The sequence below is a fragment of the Osmia lignaria genome, chromosome 14 (genome assembly GCF_051020975.1).
Source record: "Osmia lignaria lignaria isolate PbOS001 chromosome 14, iyOsmLign1, whole genome shotgun sequence".
Taxonomy (NCBI): domain Eukaryota; kingdom Metazoa; phylum Arthropoda; class Insecta; order Hymenoptera; family Megachilidae; genus Osmia; species Osmia lignaria.
This window is the reverse complement of record NC_135045.1, coordinates 10,196,488-10,213,788: the sequence shown is the minus strand read 5'-3', so window position 1 is coordinate 10,213,788 and position 17,301 is coordinate 10,196,488. Positions and strand designations below refer to the sequence as shown.

General features: G+C 44.0%; 1 protein-coding gene across 5 annotated transcripts in view; it reads left to right on the top strand.

Moving 5' to 3' along the window:
- The first annotated feature begins 589 nt into the window (after positions 1 to 589).
- olf413 (DBH like monooxygenase olf413) overlaps positions 590 to 17,301 on the top strand; it is a 193,860-nt gene continuing 177,148 nt past the window's right edge. For 3 of the 5 annotated variants that reach the window (XR_004581779.2, XM_034327350.2, XM_076692298.1), the window contains exon 1: positions 590 to 1,365. The gene's annotated coding sequence lies outside the window, so the exon portion shown is untranslated. Of the gene's footprint in view, positions 1,366 to 1,454; positions 2,030 to 17,301 lie in introns of those variants that run through there. The other 2 variants (XM_076692299.1, XM_034327351.2) reach the window with 1 other exon arrangement.

Genomic DNA, 17,301 nt, shown 5'->3' with positions numbered 1-17,301 from the left:
AGCATGTGTCACGGGATTGGCCCGGCTTCTCGTGCAGCTCGTTCGAAAAGCGGTCCCGAGCCGGGGTCGGGTCGAATCGGGTGCAAGGGTGTACATGCACGGTGTACCGGCACCGAAATATTTCTGAAAGAACGGTGGCTGACGGAGACGAGACGATCCGGAAGGTCCTTGGAAGGAGTACAGCTAGACGGTGGCGTCGGGGAAAAAGTGAGAACGGGAGGCAAGAGAAAGGACGTAAGAAAGGAGTAAGAAGAAGCTGGAAGGGAAAGAAAGAAAACGAGGAAGGGAGATAGAGGGAAGTATTCAGGAAAGGGCAGGAGGGTGAGGTATATGCCGAAGAAACGGGTGGTCGTTCGGTCGTACGTGAAGGGTCGGCGTTAGGCAGTTGGAACGTGGAATAGCGAGGAAAAGGATGGATGGAGAGAGAAAAAGAAATGAACCGTGGTAGGGTGAGTGTAAGAGGGAAAAGGAGAACGAGGGTGCGAAGAGAGAAAGAGATAGACGAAGAGAGAGAAAGCTGGACGAGGGGTTGGTGTGCCTAGGGTCGCGCGAGAAGAGAAACGTACGGAGTGGGGAGATTCCCTAGCAGAAACCAGTCGAGTCCCGGCCTCAGGTCGCGACGGGTGTTCAGTTTACAGGCGACAGCCGTACCGTACGGTTCGTTCGCGTGCCGTCTCGCGCTCTATCTTCCATACGATCGTTCTCCTAATCGGTCAAAGTTTTTTAATCGATCTGACAGTGTACTCGCGTTTATCAGTAGCGTGTCAATTTTACAGAAAAATTACACCGAACGATAAGCAAGTTTTTAATGAACGAGTAAACAAATTATGATTACATGTTGTATCAATGGTCGAGTTAATCGCGTGTGACTCACGAACACAACGCAAGTTGTAAGTGCGTTTATCCTCTACGGTATACAAATATAACCCTGACAGCGTACGTACATACACAAAGTTGTCGTGTTTGAACTCACTTACCAACGGACGTTGCTCCTTACGTGACATAAACAAACGAAGACTCAGGGGGGGCGTCTTTGGAGTAGTAGAACTCTGTCGGCGACTTCACGGCGCAAACAATCCTCCAACCCGTTTCGCTGCTGCCGGTCATCGTATCGGTGAACGGTAACAAACTGAGACCACGATTAAAGGATTTTAATCCGTCGTTCGAGTGAGTGAGAGTGAGGAAAGTGTGTAAACAGGGAGAAAAAGTGATAAGAGAGAAGCCTTTCTACCTACCCACTTTTTTTTCTTTTTTAACGACCAAGATATCTCGTTAAGATTTTTCTGCCACTTGTACACCACTGGTCGAGGAGCTCGCCGACTATTAAAACTGGCAGCAACTTCAAGGCACTTCGTACACCAAGTGGTAAGTTTTATCTTCTGTTTTCTCTTTTTGTCGCTTCTCTTCCAGTCTTTACTCGATTTTTTCGAACCATAAACCGGACCGCATTTGCTCCGAAGTTTAGTCATCAGTAAACAAAATCTCTTTGACAATATCAATGTCGATCGATCCTTCGTGTACGTCACGAATGCGATATCTTTAAACGTCTTTTCGTCTAATCAGAGTAAAAGATTCGCGACTATTCGATAGATAGGACCTCGAAGTTTCTCTTTCCGCTTTCTTTCAATTAAATTCTTTGACTTTCGAACATGTTGCACCGTAGAAATCCACATACGAGTCGGGAGCGTCTTAACGTTTACGCGCCAAAATAGTTACTAAAAAAAACATGGCCGACTAGCGGAATTGTCAAGTTTGCATTCCTAGCGACAACAGCGCCAACTAATAGATTTAGTCAACTGACGAACTATTTGCGAACTTACATTCGCGCGTCGCGTCCAATCGGAGTAGTTGTTCGTTCGGGTTGATCGTGTTCGAAAATAAAGTGAATATGAATTTGTGTTTCGTGCGAGGCTCTAAGTGAATGAGAGGTAATCGATCTCGTCTGTATTCGTCAAGCTGTCACATAACATTCGCTAACACGCTCAATATCTGCCTTTGTCAACATCCTTCAACCTCGTGTGTGCTTTCTGTAAGTATATGACATTTTTGCCTCGTTACGAGGTTATTCGATAAGTAGAGTAGTATGTTAAGTGATTACAAGTCAGAAGTGACAAGAAAGTCTCATTTATGTGTAACGTATTTCCAATTGTTTCGATACCGACTTTTTCTTGGCCCAATGGCTGCCGCGAAATTCACTATTCACGAGGTGAATACTTAATCTGCGTATACCACTTCTGGCTGCGTACGCAATATATCGTTAGATTCCGCCTCGCGGGTTGAACACTGCGGCAATATTGTCCGGCATTTTGCAATTCGAATTTTTACAATCAAGCTGCTTCCGAGGAAAACTAGGACTCGTGAATGTTTATCTCGATACGATGGAAAATGCTTGATAGACTAGGAAACAATGCGGTGACGATAGAACGAAATTTCGGAGCTCTCGAGGTTAGGAAACTTTTAAAAACAACGCTGCTGTTCCGGTTTTCCATGGATATTTCCGAAAGCACACTTCCAGTTTCAGATGAATTTTCGAACTCGGTATTTTGAACGATATTGAATAGATGTCGCATTGAAAGCAGCTCGAAAGTATATGTAACAATATCCATGCATGATGTTGGATACAGATTTTATCGTCACAGATGTTTTATTTATTTCAAATATCTTGAAACATTTATTAAAATAATCATTTATCTGCAATGTATTGTCTTATTTTAAGATGCGAAGGGTTATTAATCTTATTGGAGCGAAGCTCCTTTATTAAACGATTGATAGGAATTTTTTTTTGGAGCGAAGCTTTATTAAACGACTGATGGGGACTTTTTTTTGGAGCGAATTAAACGACTGATAGGGATTTTTTTGTGACTTTTTAACTCAAAAACTAGATTATCAATTTTGACCATTCTTTGCAAGCCGATCACAGCGGTCAATGTGAGCGTTTATATACAATAAAATCAGAGATCGGATCACAGAAACCGATACCCATGTTAAGTCTATGAGAGAAATCGAAATTACGCTATCGCGCGAACTTTGAATTCGTGTTCCGTAAATTAGAACTCTGGTTGTTTTATTTTGATCGACTTTTAAATCACAATTTAAGCCAATAAATTCAAGTTTCAACTACAATTAATTCAAACACATGAAAAATCAACATAAAGCACCGGTAGAAATTGAAATTTGGGCAGGAAATACAAAAGTAGGTAAAATAATTGTATATAAAAAAATAGGCTATGTACTATGGGCAAAATTTCACAAAACTGTAATTTGAAAATTTTGAAAAATTTTTAATTTATATTAAAATGTGAAAGGAATTATATTATATCCCCGCATACCCTGAGTAGTTACAGGCCAAACTAAATGTGAGTCGGTCACTCTCTTAGATAGCAAAGCCAAAATCCTAAGATGATACAGAAAAAACATACATGTGAGTCGGCCACTCTCTTAGATAGCAAAGTCCTGAAAAGCGACAGTAAACTTAAACAAAGCCAGCGGGGATACACAGACGTTAGTTTTTGCTTTTGTTAATAGCAAATTACTTTTACTGCAAATCAATCGTTTCGCTCCAGTATATCAGCTACGAAGCGGATGGTGGCCTAGTTACTCTAATTAGTATGTAATTAGATTTCTATGTATCTAATATTAAATTTGTGGTGCGGGGTGAGCCCCACGGTATTCAGCCTGTTAACATAAACGACCTAATATCTGGTTGACCGATCAAACGATATTCTCATGAACTGCCCGAAGTATAATGGCCGTGTCCATCGCGCAAGGGCGAGAATTGAAGAGCATTGTCGTGTAGCGTGGCCGAGTTGGAAATAAGAAAAGTTTGAATGAAACTATTTTACACGATGCTTGCCGTTGGAAAAGTCCTCGTCCTTTTTCCCCTCGTTGCTCGCGACATCAAAGATGTTCGTAAATCTTGAGAAAATCATCAACAGCCGTATCTGTGTCGATGTACATAGAACGATCCACGCGATGGTACGATAAAAAATATGACGCGGAAATGATGAGAAATAAAAGCTCGGTAGAGGTTCGTTTTTATACTGTAATCTTGATGTTACGTGATACATGCGGCGGTCCGTATAAAAGCAAGATATATCGCTTTATGAGGGAAATGAGATTTTTATTCGCGAGCCAACAAAAAGAGAAATTGGATGAATTTTAATGCGTCTGGAAAACATTAATTTCAACTTTGAGAAATTACGCTTATCGCAACATTTCTCTGAGCAGAGATGCTACCGGGCTTACAGTTTCGTCTATTCGCCCCATCCTCCTTTTGCAACAACATTTAATTAATTCTGAATCCGGCCAATTCAAAGGAAAGAACATTTTTACTAATGTTTGTTGCTGCAACGTTTCGTCGTAACACGGCGTTACATCGACGTCGTTGGTATCTTCGTTTAATCTGACCCGCTATTCAGCTTCATCCTATTTTTCCAACACGATGCAACGAAAACGCTTGGAATCCTAAAACGAACCGACGTTGGCAGAAATTTACGGGAAATGAGACGGATATAGGATCACGTTTGCTTGAGAGATCTCTTTCTGGTTTTAATGAATGGAAGATAGCTAGCGAGATTCTGTTATTCCCGTAGGTTTGAAGAGAAGCCCTCAATTTACCCTGCTGAAACGTTTGTTCCACTTTCGTTTCGAATGCTCGTCAATTTTCCCCGTCGCTTTGTGCGGTGAAATTATGGTAAATATCTGAGTTGTTTGGTCGACAAAGACCTTGCCACGGTTCATTGAGATTCCATGCTTTTCATGGATATTTTAATTCGTCGGATGTACGCTTTCACCGATATCGATAATTAATTCGCGGTTCTAAAGATGATCATTAACGCGTCCGCGATTAGAACCGAATAATTAACTATCATACGCGATAACGTCTTTCTTGACTGATTAATTATACGATCAGTTGCCGTGTTGGATTCACGTGCACGACTTAATTCCACGTGTTTCCAGCGCCGTTACAAATGGTCCAACAGTTTCGCGCGAATCCCAGCTCGGTCATAAATCAGCCGGCATGAATCGTCTTGAGAAACGTGTATCTCGAAGGTGTAGTAGGATGCGTCAGGAACATGACTATGCGATTCGCGAAAGAGCAGCTGAAAAGTTAGCGTTTTCCTTCTTACACCCTGTTACGTCGTTCCTAAGTCGCGAAGGGAGACGAGATCTGGAAGAAAAAGAACGATCATCGTCCTCGTCGTCGACGACGACGAGGTTGTCGCTCTGTCTGTAGACGGAAAACGATGCCGGCTGGTCGCGTGTTGCTCGACGAGCAACATCAGCAACAGCAGCAGTTCGAAAGTTTCGGTACGGGCGTAGGGAATTTCCATAAGTTGAGAGATGGCTTCTTTGCAAAGTGAGAAAAGATTGTCGCGGGAGAGGCGACAGGAACGGAGCCAGCAGGAGATGGTGCAAGCGGATAACGCCGCCACGGCTATACGTTACTCGCTTGTCCTGCGCCAGCATCTTTACCGGCTATCTCCTTTAAGCTGTTCACCCGAAGCTCTTCGTCTGTCTCGAGACCGAGACACCGTTTGCGTTTTCATCTCCTCCAAGCTTCCTTCCTTCCTTCCTTTCTTTCCTGCGGCCGTCGCATCTGCATAGAAATCACGCGAGGACCGCTTCTCTTCGTGTTGCGTGCTTCTCGATTCGGCTAACGGCGAATATAATCTTCGTTCGTGTAATTCGGTAGTTTCGGAGCTTCGCGGTTTAACCCTCTAGTGTCGAGGTACCATATTCGAGACGCGGAGTCTACAAAACTCTTCAACTTCCATTTTTTTTTATCCCTTTCGCTGCGACATTCCATGCAACGCGATGCAATGTCGTGCCGGGTGGTTAATTTCAAATGAAAATAGTCACCGCTAATTGGCCCTGATCGTTGCCAATTTGTCTTTTTATCGTTTCACCACGTATTTATACTAGGAATCACGTATACCGTGATTTTCACTTGCCTGCATAGTTATCACGATCTTGCGTATCTAACAGCGACTTCGATAATCACGTTAAACACGCGTATCGTGCGGGGCTTCGAAGGAGTTGAATCGTTAGGTCACCGTCTAAATCGTACGAACAGATAAGGCGACGTTAAAGGTCGATATCGACTCTGCAGAAACGTTCTCTCTCTGTCTCTCTCTCTTTCTCTCACTTAGCGAAAAGTCCACTCACGCGAATTCTCGTTTTGCGAGTGCAGCGATACGATCTCGTCTATTCCAGCGCAGATTTCGCGCCTCGTATCGATCTCACTTATTTTATACGGTTAATAAATTAAGGTGCTCGCGTTAATGCACGGTACGGACGTTGGGTTCCTTTTCTTTGTTCAAACTGATTTATAAGTTCCTTCGTTTGTTACTTAAATATTCATACATCTCTTTGTTATCGTTTCAATTCAATGTAAGCCAGTAAAGAAGGGTCCATTCGACGTATACACTTTTTCTCTCTTCAATCTGAATTCTATCTTCTTTAATCCTCGTCTTCCTTCTTAAATATTAAAGCTCGGATAATGCTTTCCGTCACGCCGGGGCGCCACGGACCCCAACCGGAGACCCAGTTTATTGCGTTTCGAGGCGGTAGGTCCCAGAAGTGTCCGACAAAACGCACAACTGTTTTCTACCTAGCCACTCTGGAGAATCGCATAAATTTAAGGATCAGTGGGATTCCGAGATGGCTCATCTTCCTCGTTCTCCACGTAAGCATCCACTATGCTTCGCTTTTAAAAGGGGATATAACCTTTCTGTCTGCTGACATTCCAAAGCCATCAACAAATTTTATGTTATACGTCCACCCACAACAAGACGTAACAATACGTTGCTCAACACTGTCGCGTTTCAAAATGTCATATCGCCCGTATGCGCATAATTAACGAAACTATGAAAAGGAACTCGTAAAAGTCGCAGGAAAAAGAAATAGAAAATATAATGGTGAAAAATGATATTTCTCTGATGATCGGGGCGGAGTGCATCGAGCGTCGAATTTGTAGACAGTGGTGTCCTGTCGTGAACGTAACGTATGTTAATTCTATAGCACGAGCCTCCTCTTCCCTTTCACGAATACTGAATGACTTCCATATCGTAAGCAAATCACGCATTTTATCCGTGTTTCCGTTCGCACTATCGCTCGAACGCGTTTACAACGTACCTCCTATCTACCAAATCTGACTACATACGTTACAACGTTGAGCAGAGACAAAACAAACGTGTTCGAAGGGTAAAATTTCATTGAATGGACAACTGGTTATCTTCGCTTTCTAATCAAGTTACCTGAATTCTCACCCGATTGGGTTGAAAACGTAAACGATAGAGTGGCAGTGTGATTAACGCGTTGGTTAATGCGATCAACCGGTGGAACTCGTCAATTGCAACTGGCGAAATCTGGTCGGAATGGAATCGATGGTTCAATCCTAGTTTCCAATTGTCCTATTTCGAAATAAACTTTGTTTTGGCGTCCTAGTTAGCTCCATGTTCTCGTTAAACCGATCCTTTCGAAACACTCTCACCAATAAAATATTCACTCGCGTTATGACGGTATCTCAGGAATTAAATAAATAATGTCCTCGGCATGTTTTCTTTATTTATGCATATGCTGCAATGGTGTTTCCAATTGTTGGTAGAGTTGTTAACTTTTGAAACATGCTGTATACAGTCGTACGATCAGATCGAACGAGAAAAACGTTGGATGGAACACGCACACGCCCACGTCGCCTTATCGCGTCCCCCGTGGCGCGTGTTAATTGCCTTTAAATTCCAACCGGGGCCGAAATAGGCATCGGCGTAATGACAGTCGGAAAGAATGCTAATGGAGGGAAAACGAAATTCCCTGGTGCACCGGGCCGATCTGTAATTTCGTCATGGTAATGCCAAAGACACACGGACCGTAGAAATACAACGGGCCTGAGAGATAGAGAGAGAGAGAGAGAAAGAGGGAGGAGGCAGGAGCAAAGGCGCACTTACAAATTACGACGGTGTAGAGTCGCGAGCGGTCGCGATGGACGGAACCCGGTAATTTGGGAAGGGCGACGAGATTAAGCTGTACCCCGAAAACCATGATTTCCTCGCGGCAAAGGTAGGCATTATCCGCGTGAACAGGGAGCAGCGTCGAACAACGACGAAAAGCATCGCTTTTGACTTGCTAATTTCGATCGTGTCCCATGGGTCATTTCGTGTTTTCGCTTTCCTAGCGCAATTATACCGTGTGACTCGTTCCCGAACACCCTGATATCCCGCCTTTTCCCGTATCCGATACTCTCCAACAACTCGCGTGTCAGTATTCTCGAATCTCTTTCAACGCTTTCCCGTTTCGTTAAATCTGAATCGCTCGCAAAGCTTTTGCCGTATCGTTCTAAATTTTCAGCGTGCGAAAAAGAGCCGTGAAAAAAAAAAGCCATAAATAAACGGCCGTATCTTCTCTTTGATAGGTTAACGCATGTCAAAGATCGCACATCGGTGTTTTTCGTCAATGGAACGAATGACGCGAAACGCTCTTATCTAATTGTTAACCTTTTTCATCGAGCAAACGATGAAAACGAGGATATCGCGTTCGAGCTATCCGTCGGTATCGTCGTTAAATGACCCTCGATTATTCTATGAATAATTTAGTACACGTTTCTAAGCCGGCAAATCTATGCACTCGCGTTGTTATAATTAATTTTGTCATCGCGTTGCGTCGCTGACAGGGACAGGCGCGAACTGGCCGGACCCTTTGACTTGCTAATTCGAAATTGAAATTGCCCGACTCCGATGGAAAAAAAAGAGCGTGTTGGCTTTTGTTCGGAGAAATTTCATCGGTGGGAAACGTATTGTCTGGTCTGTTCCGTCACGCTTCGCTGGTGTCCATCGATTCACGCTTTTGTCGCGCGGCGAAACCTCGCGGTATGAACTAAAATGATTAATTGAATATCGGTATATCGCGACGCGAGGGAGCAATCGATCCCAGCGTCGATGTAACGCCCTCCATTTTTCGGTCGGACAAGGGATGGAAACGAGAGAAAGCAGAGAGAGAGGAAAAAAGAACAGAGGATAGCTGTGTCGAGTCGGTTTCATTCATATAAGCCACATCGATGCTCGTGTTTCTTGAATGAAGTTCGCCGCAATTAGACCGCGTGGCATTGAACTTTTTAGCAATTTAACTAAGGTTTCCGGTAATTCGTTATACATTTTTATGATTGCATTTTGCATCCTGTCAAATTCGTACCCTTCACCCTATGCAGTCATTCTCTTCAGTGAAGAAACGGATAAAAATATATTCGTTTCGTTAATATACGACAGGATGGGACGTTTGAACGAGGATTTTTTAGTAGCAGCATAAAGCGAAGTGTCCTGGGCGTGTAAACTATAAAGCTAACAGATCGACCGTGTCATCTGCCTCGGATGACAAATGCTACCGCTAAGAAATGGACGAGTGGCGCTATATATCACGTAGATAATTATATTATGCCGCTTCTGCTTGTGTATTTATAGTCGTCTCGTAGCCGGAACACTGAACGTTGTGTCACCCTATCTACTCTCATCCGGCTCCTCTTCGTAATATGCAGGGAGATAACAGCGGTGGGCTGCACCGCCAAGGGGTAAAATATTAAATTGTTCGTCATTTATACGCTTCATTCGCTCGACCATCGCCAGGAAACGCAGATGCTTTCGTGAAGATAGGATTCTAGCTTTTCTTTTCCTTTTTTTTCCGTTTTTATTTCGGCGAAGCTTTTCGTTCCACTTTTATCTTGTTCGTCTATCGTCTACGAGGATGAACAAGTAGCCCCATTTATTTCACTGCGATTCGTAGTTGAACTCGGTCGATTTTTCGTCTCCGATTACACGGAATAATTCAAAAACTGGTCTAAACTTAACCTTGACGTTTGGTTATTATTATAATTGCACAAAATTATCATCGTATAATGACACTCTAACCCAAGGAAAGTTCGTTTTAATCCTGTACTCTGCCGGATTTATGAATATTTGATTCCTTCCTGTATATACATATATTATTACAGAGTTCGTAGATATTGTTCGATTACTCTATTTCTGGAATTCAAGTTTCTTTATCGAGTATACTATTTTGGATCACTGTAGTTGAATATTATGCTCTATTGTTACAGACCAATTATCATTTTATCAGCGATTCTTAAACAATAAGTAATTCATCTATTTAACGCCATTATGTTCATGGTTGTTCGAATAATTTTATAAGGAGAAAATAAAGGTTGCGGTTTATTGTTCCCCCCCTGTTCATGATGGGGGTCAGTACGAGGGCCGTTTGTTCCTCGAGGATGCATTTACGTGGTTGTAATTGTGCATTATTCCCATAAGTGCATACTAATTCGTAAATCCTCGAGACCGTCCAAGAGTCAAGAGAAACGGCTCTTAAAGCCATCAAGAACAACTCGTTGCACACTTCTCGACGTGACTTGGAGCTCTCTCGATAAATTCTCGAGTGCGCGAGCATTTTCTTTGCCGACTTGAGTGCTTCCTGACTTGCGTAACTTCGAATTGTTAGACCGAACGGGAAAATGTCGATCGTTCGCGCGCATTTTCCTACGTTTTCCTACCCGGAAAACTTGCCTCTTTTGCTCGCCTTGCTTTACTCTGCCCTTCGAGGGGCAGCTTAATGAGGAAACTTTAAAGTAACATCGCGAAGCTGCTGCTTCTTCGACGTTCCGTTTAATAGGTGAATTGCGTGACACTGGCTAAACGTTCTTCAAATGAAAAAGCACGTTGTTTCTCGAATGTTTCTGAAATTTCATGAAAAGCGAAAATCGATTTAGCGGATGTTTAATGAAAACATCTTACTACGCTTTCAAATTCTCTCTCTTTAATTACCGATTTACCAGCGGTGCCGTTATAATTTCATTTGCCTCGCTATTCAAAAATTGAAGTTCAATTAAATCCAATTTCAATTAAAGCATCGCTATACAAATTTCGTAAATTCGAGTCCCATCCCATTCATTCCGCCTTTTTTTTTTTTTTTAAACACAATTATAAAAATTGGCGAAACCGGTAAAGCATACATCTCGAATTGATTTTTAATTGTAATTAGCGTGTCGCGGCTAACGACCCAATTGCTTTGTTATTAGTATATCGTTATAAACGAATTACTGATTAAATTACAATCAGCGACACCGAGCAGTGGCCGGATGAAAGTGTTCCGCGATACCGGCCCGGTAATACACTCGTTCGTTTCGATGTTTCAGTCATTACTTTTTAATTATCTCGATCGCGTTCTCGCGTACAAATAACGTCGTTATACAAATTGAGAGGGAATACGTGGATCCGTGGCAAGGGTAGGGGTTGCACAGGATGGAACGAGGGCGCAAGTCGAGTAAATAAATTTGTCGAACTCTCGTCGCACGACGCTCGTTATGGAAAGCATTCGAAGTATGCGGTTCAATGGGGCAAAGGGGTTAGCGAATGAACGTACAATGCTCGCTGCGTCCACGTGTGAAGGTAGCTTTAATCGCGACAAGAATGAGCGTGACATGTTTTTTCTTCTCTATCCCACCGTTCTTGCTTCTTTTTTGCAACGAGTGCAAATTATCTGCTTTTAAATCGCACGATTTTAACGAACCCTTTACTTTTTCTGTTTAACGAATATACAGCTGCGTGTATCGTTCCTAACGCGACGGAATGTTTGCTTACGTGGCGCGTTGGCATTTAAAGGGTACACTTTGCTTTGCGGAAACGAGCACTTTTTTCCTACGGCAAAACTACATTCCCTTAATCGAAAGCTGGAATTAATTATTTCATGTGTGAAACGATTCGTAACTGGCGATATCATCGGGGGAAAGGAGCTCCTCTGCGAACTAGAAATCGCGGCAAACATGAAATGTTTTTACGCGAATTCCAATTACGAAAGTATCCTTTAATAGTAAAAATTCTTTGATATCTCAAAATTGAAAGTTAACGAATTTAAGAAAGAAACAAATTTATTTTGACGAACAAACGTCTGGCCACTTAGATTCTCATTTCGATCGAAATAATTTCAATTGCACCGACGACGTAGACTTCTCGATTTGCATGAACAATTAAAAGGCAGCTGAGAACGATATTCAAACCGACGTTTCTTCGGGATAAATCTCCCTTTTAATCTCGATCCGACGCTTTGCCGCTTTTCTTCGTTTCCTCTTAGTACGGATATCCCACCACGGTTGATGAATATTACAGACGAGGAGGGAAGAGCCGTCGTCTAATGAGTAGATCGTGCGGCCAACCGTCAACTCCGAGCATGTATGAAAGGATTCGGGTCTTCGTGCGAACAAGAGCTTCTCTGTGTGTGGGCTGTGTGCAAGTTTGCGTGGAGAAACGAAGTCTCTTCGCTCGTTAGTCGAGACGTTTCGCCAACAATTATTTCCACGGATGTCATCCCGTTGGAATCTGAGCAATTATCAGTCTTCGTGTAGCTTCTTGCACCGATTAATTATAATTTCGTTAATCAAGAAGACGGTGTCGCCTCGTTACTTTGCAACGAACTAAATGATCCGTCAACCGTAGAAAAATAATACCCCACTAATGATGAACGTAGGCGTCGTCGTCGCGTCGGTCAGGCGTCGGATAAGCGACGCGAGGATCCCAGGGATTCACACGTTTGTTTGCGAAGACGCGTGTGAAATCTCTGCTTGTTAGTCGAGTCGTTCGTCGCGGATATGTAAGTCGGGTTAACGCGAATTTAGACGGATCGGATCAGTATCCAAACTCGGTGTACCATCAAGAACCTCGAACTCCGACGGTTTCGTCGCGTCTTCCGGTCGATGGGTAGAAATCGCGAGTGCAATGCCTGTGCAGCCGGCGAGAATTTATCGCTCGTCTATGTAGGAGGATGACAATTAGCCTGAAGCACCCTTGGAACGGTGAGCGCCGTTTTAACGAGACCGTGCCGTTTACGAGTCAAGTTTGAAGTCGGGCCTTGGCTTTCGCACTCCTCCAACGAACTAATTAGATAAGGGTTGCCCGCTTTCGGCGTCATTCCTTTTCTTCGGCACTGCTTTCTTTGTTCTCGATGCTTGTCTGAGAACTTTCGCGAAATAAATTCGAGTTATTTCCTCGGTCGAGCACGCGCTTCGACCATTAGAACTTACACCGCACGACGCGACCATTCGCTTCTAAATTCGTCGCCTCTAACGGAAGTAATCTAAATCATACTTTTGTAGGTGGAGTAGATAGTATTTTTCATTTTTGATTTGCCAGTGAATTATCAGGAAAGTGCTTATCGTTGTTCAGCTTTGTATTGAAATAACACTGTAACAACCGTAATGAGCCATTACTGTTACGCTAACTCAACGAGTAAATAATTTCAATGATTTCAAATGCCCAGTGGTAACTGTGTTAACAAATATTGATTTGGTAAACATAATTGTCCGTTTGTGTGTTCATATGATAACGTCAATTGAACATCATTTCATACGAATGAAATTTAGTTAATTAATTTTCTAGCAATTTAAACCCGTACTCGTTCGAAATATGAAATAGAAAGCGAGGTATTTCTTTGAATAATTCTAACACGAATTAAATCTCACTGTATTTAATCCTCCGTACATTAGTAAGAGTGGGAGTTTGGAAGGGGTTGTTCCCGGATAAATTCGGTCCCGATTAGAGCGCAAGTGAATGGCAGCAATCGCATCGAGTCGGTTCTCCTTTGTCAATGCGCCTTTTACGTCGAACGCGTTTCGCGTGTATCTATTTAAATCGGAGCACGGTCAGTTTGGCGCGGGGAACACGTGTACGCGTGAAACAATGTAACGAGATAGCTTGGACGTGTATGTACGTCTGTTCTCTCCGGTCGGTTACAGTAGCACCGATATACCGTTTCGATTATAGTATCTTGCCTGCTTCCATCCTAACGAGGCTGCCTCGAACGTCGACTAATCTCGACGTTCTCTTCCGCAGTTCTACCTACCATTGACTCGCACGGAAAGCAAACGTACAGATTGCTTTTCATCGTTCCCTTTCGCTTTCTACTCGCGTGCAGCAGTCTCGTGAACCCGGCTGCCCGTTCCTTCTCTCGTTGAAACTTTATTTCTTTCGTTTCTTCTATCATCGGCATCGTCTGTTCTTGTTCCCTGCTCGACGATTCTTCGTTCCGGTGATGCATTACTTTTCGTGTTCCCTTTGCTTCTTCCCTTGCTCCGTTCGACGCGTTAGTTGTTTTTCATAATAAATCACCGTTCATTTTCTCGCGTTTTCCTCGTTGTTCTTTCTTCCCGCTGGTTGTTCGAGGTGCACCGTATTGCCCGGTGGCAGAACGATCAGGATCGACGGTTACGGTTAAAAAGGAGTCTCGCGTCCGCTCGTCACGGAATCGAGCGATTCGTTTCGCCAGCTTCGAAGTATGTAACGTGATTTTCTCGCGTCGTCGTTTTATCTTCGACACAGGCACACAGACTACGAACCGTCGACCACCTTCGCAACGGTTTCGACACCGTAAATACGCGTACACGTACGTGTCCTGCTGCCAAGCGCAACACGCTTTTTCACGCGCCATTTCCGTTCTCCGCTCGATCGTTGGCGTTCGCCAGCTTTGACGGCTGTCCGGATCGAGATCGATCACGAGTGAAAGGCGGTGTCTCGCTGACGATCGACCACGAGAAATTCTTGGAAACGCTATGGAGAGATGGCGAACGTTGCCCCGTGGGCAAGCAATTCTCGCTTAGGAAACAGGGGGGGAAAAAAAAAGGAACAGTGGGAACGGTGTAAGTTTCTCACGTTCCTGATCGATACTCCTACGCGAATATTTATATAAAACTTGTAAACGTTGCCGAAGCACCGGTTCCCTGTAAATATTTATCGTACACGACACGCAGGACTCTTTTATGGTTCCCGTAAGGAAACCCTAGAAATACGAAACGAGATTCGCGACAAGGGTGAATAAGAATTCGCAGTGATTCGATGCGTTCCTCGGTTCCGGCTTCTGTCGCAAGCTTCGCTCGCCGGCATTGGACATCGTAAATAGTCGATTGCTCGAGTAGCTTTCGGTATTCCTGCTGCCTCGTCCCGTGAAACCTAATCGAGACACGGGTACCGAGCCGCGAGGAATATAGGATACCATAAATACGTGGACGTGGCCGGCCCGACGAGATACACTCCCACGTGCTGTTGCTGCTGTAACCAGCCTCGATCACTCCAGCGTGGGCAGATGCAAACTTGCACGACAACGCTTACGACCACGTAGAAAAGGAGCAAGACGATAACGAGAAGGGAGGAACGACGGAGACGAAGATGCAGGCAGTAGAAGAAGAAGATGACAACGAGGAGAGATAGTGAAAAGGAAGAGGACGATGATGCTAGATGGAGTCGGCGAGCATGCTGGACGAGCTTGTCTACATAAACGTCGCTCGTTTCTTCCTTCGCGCCCTCGTATACATGTCCCCGATTTTCTTAGCAGCTTCTGAGCGCATTCGCGTCGTGTCGGTTACACGAACGTGGCGAGGGCGTGTATCCTCGGGCCAAGATGCGTGTGGCCCAGCCACTATTCGCGTCTGGAATTCGAATCCAGCTGTCCGAACGTCGTTTCCCGTACTTCTCGGACGGATAGAGTAATTGGAGAGCTGTGAGAGATATCTTTCTCCCTCTGAACGCGCCCATTTGTCGGAGAAAGTAGAGCTGAAAGAAGAAAAAGAAAAAACACTCCCTCAAAACAGATAGATCTAACGGTGTACAAGAATAGTATTGATTGATTTGGAGAGAGTTTGTCATTAGAAAACAAAAGGCCTAAAAAATTATCTATCAAAGTCGTACGATGGTGACCATCAAAGTGCTAAAGACGTCATCAAGGAAAAAAGCATCAAGCATCATGACAAATTAGTAAGCCACGCTAATAACCTATTACACAGTCTGTTGAAATCACAAGACGCTGGAGACTCGAAAGAAACTGGCTGGCCAGCAGACCCGAGGGAAGACTGAGGGCCTGTCATTAGAAAAGGTCTCATCATGTCATTAAAGGGCCAGGCGGCTGTTAAGTCATCTCATCAGCCCATAGAATACCATCCATCCTGATCCCTAATTTAATAGAAGCAAAAACAAAGTCGAAGGAAAGAAGAGATGGGAAATTTATTTGATTTGATGCACGTTGATCGAAAGGTTAACGAGAATTTTCCAGCTGCTCAGCTGTTTGTTAACGTTTCGCGAAGGTTTTCTTGACGGGAAACGAGCTCAGAAATAGAAATTTGACGCGTTTTATGATGGCAAATATACGCGTGAAATATGACATCGTTCCCGGCAGGATACAAACGTAACGAGAAAGATACGCTTTCCTGATTGTACCTCATCGCCTACAACATTCAGTTGCAAAGGGAGGAGAAACCGTTTACGCGAGAGGGCTTGCACGTCCTCCTCTCGTTTCTTCGCATTTTCCCCGTACCTTTCCTTACATCTCCGCGAATCGTGCCCCCAGTACGTGTGACACGTCTCGCTTTCTCGCTGGAAATACGTGCGGCCCGTTTTACTCCCGCACGACGAACCGGCCACAAGGGTTACAGCTGCTCGACGATCCTTCTTCGTCACACGGCTCGATGGCACTTGGAGCACAGAACCGCTGGAAAATATACTGGCAGCCTTGGCAGATGCACTTTCACAGGATTTTTACGATTCCCTATTTGGCGCGAGACACGCGCCATTTCGTTTTTGTCTCTTCTCAGATCTCCACCGGTCTTAACACTTCGGCCACGACTCACGCGATGGAATCGTTTTTCTAATTGCAAGTAGAGAAAAAGGGTAATTTATTTTAACTTGCAAATCGGTACAAATTGATCGATCTAAAAGGTATCGAACGTTTACACGCCTTGTGGTTCATTCACAAGAACATCGCGCAACTAGCTCTATCAGGAGTGGTACCGATCAAACCAGTTCTTCTGAGAGTGTGATGATTCACGTCTGAAAGTCTCTAGCAACTCGGGCTGTAAGAAATCGTTTAAAAATTGAACCTGTTAGAGGAGGCGTTGTCTTTTTAAAAGGGTGTAAAAGCTTTCCGATGTAGTACTTATGCAACTCGCTAGGCTTAATCACTCCTTGTCAGATTTTTCATAACCAGTGAACTTGCCGATTTTCGACTGCGTTGAATTTCTATTATCTTTTGGTATTATCTGAAGCTGTAAATCTCGGCGGAAACCAATTTCCCGACGAATCCGCGCCAAAAACGTGGTTCGGAAACTCCATGAGCATAAAACCGGGGCCCAGTTTTTGGTCCCGTTCGCGACCCCAAATCCGAATTCGTCGCAAGGAATTCGGGTCACGTCGAGCTTTGCTTAGGAATTCATTGCGAGCACGGGGGATACAGCTGTCCGATCGCAGCCCTTCGCAATGCGGCTCTGCCACGGAACGCGGA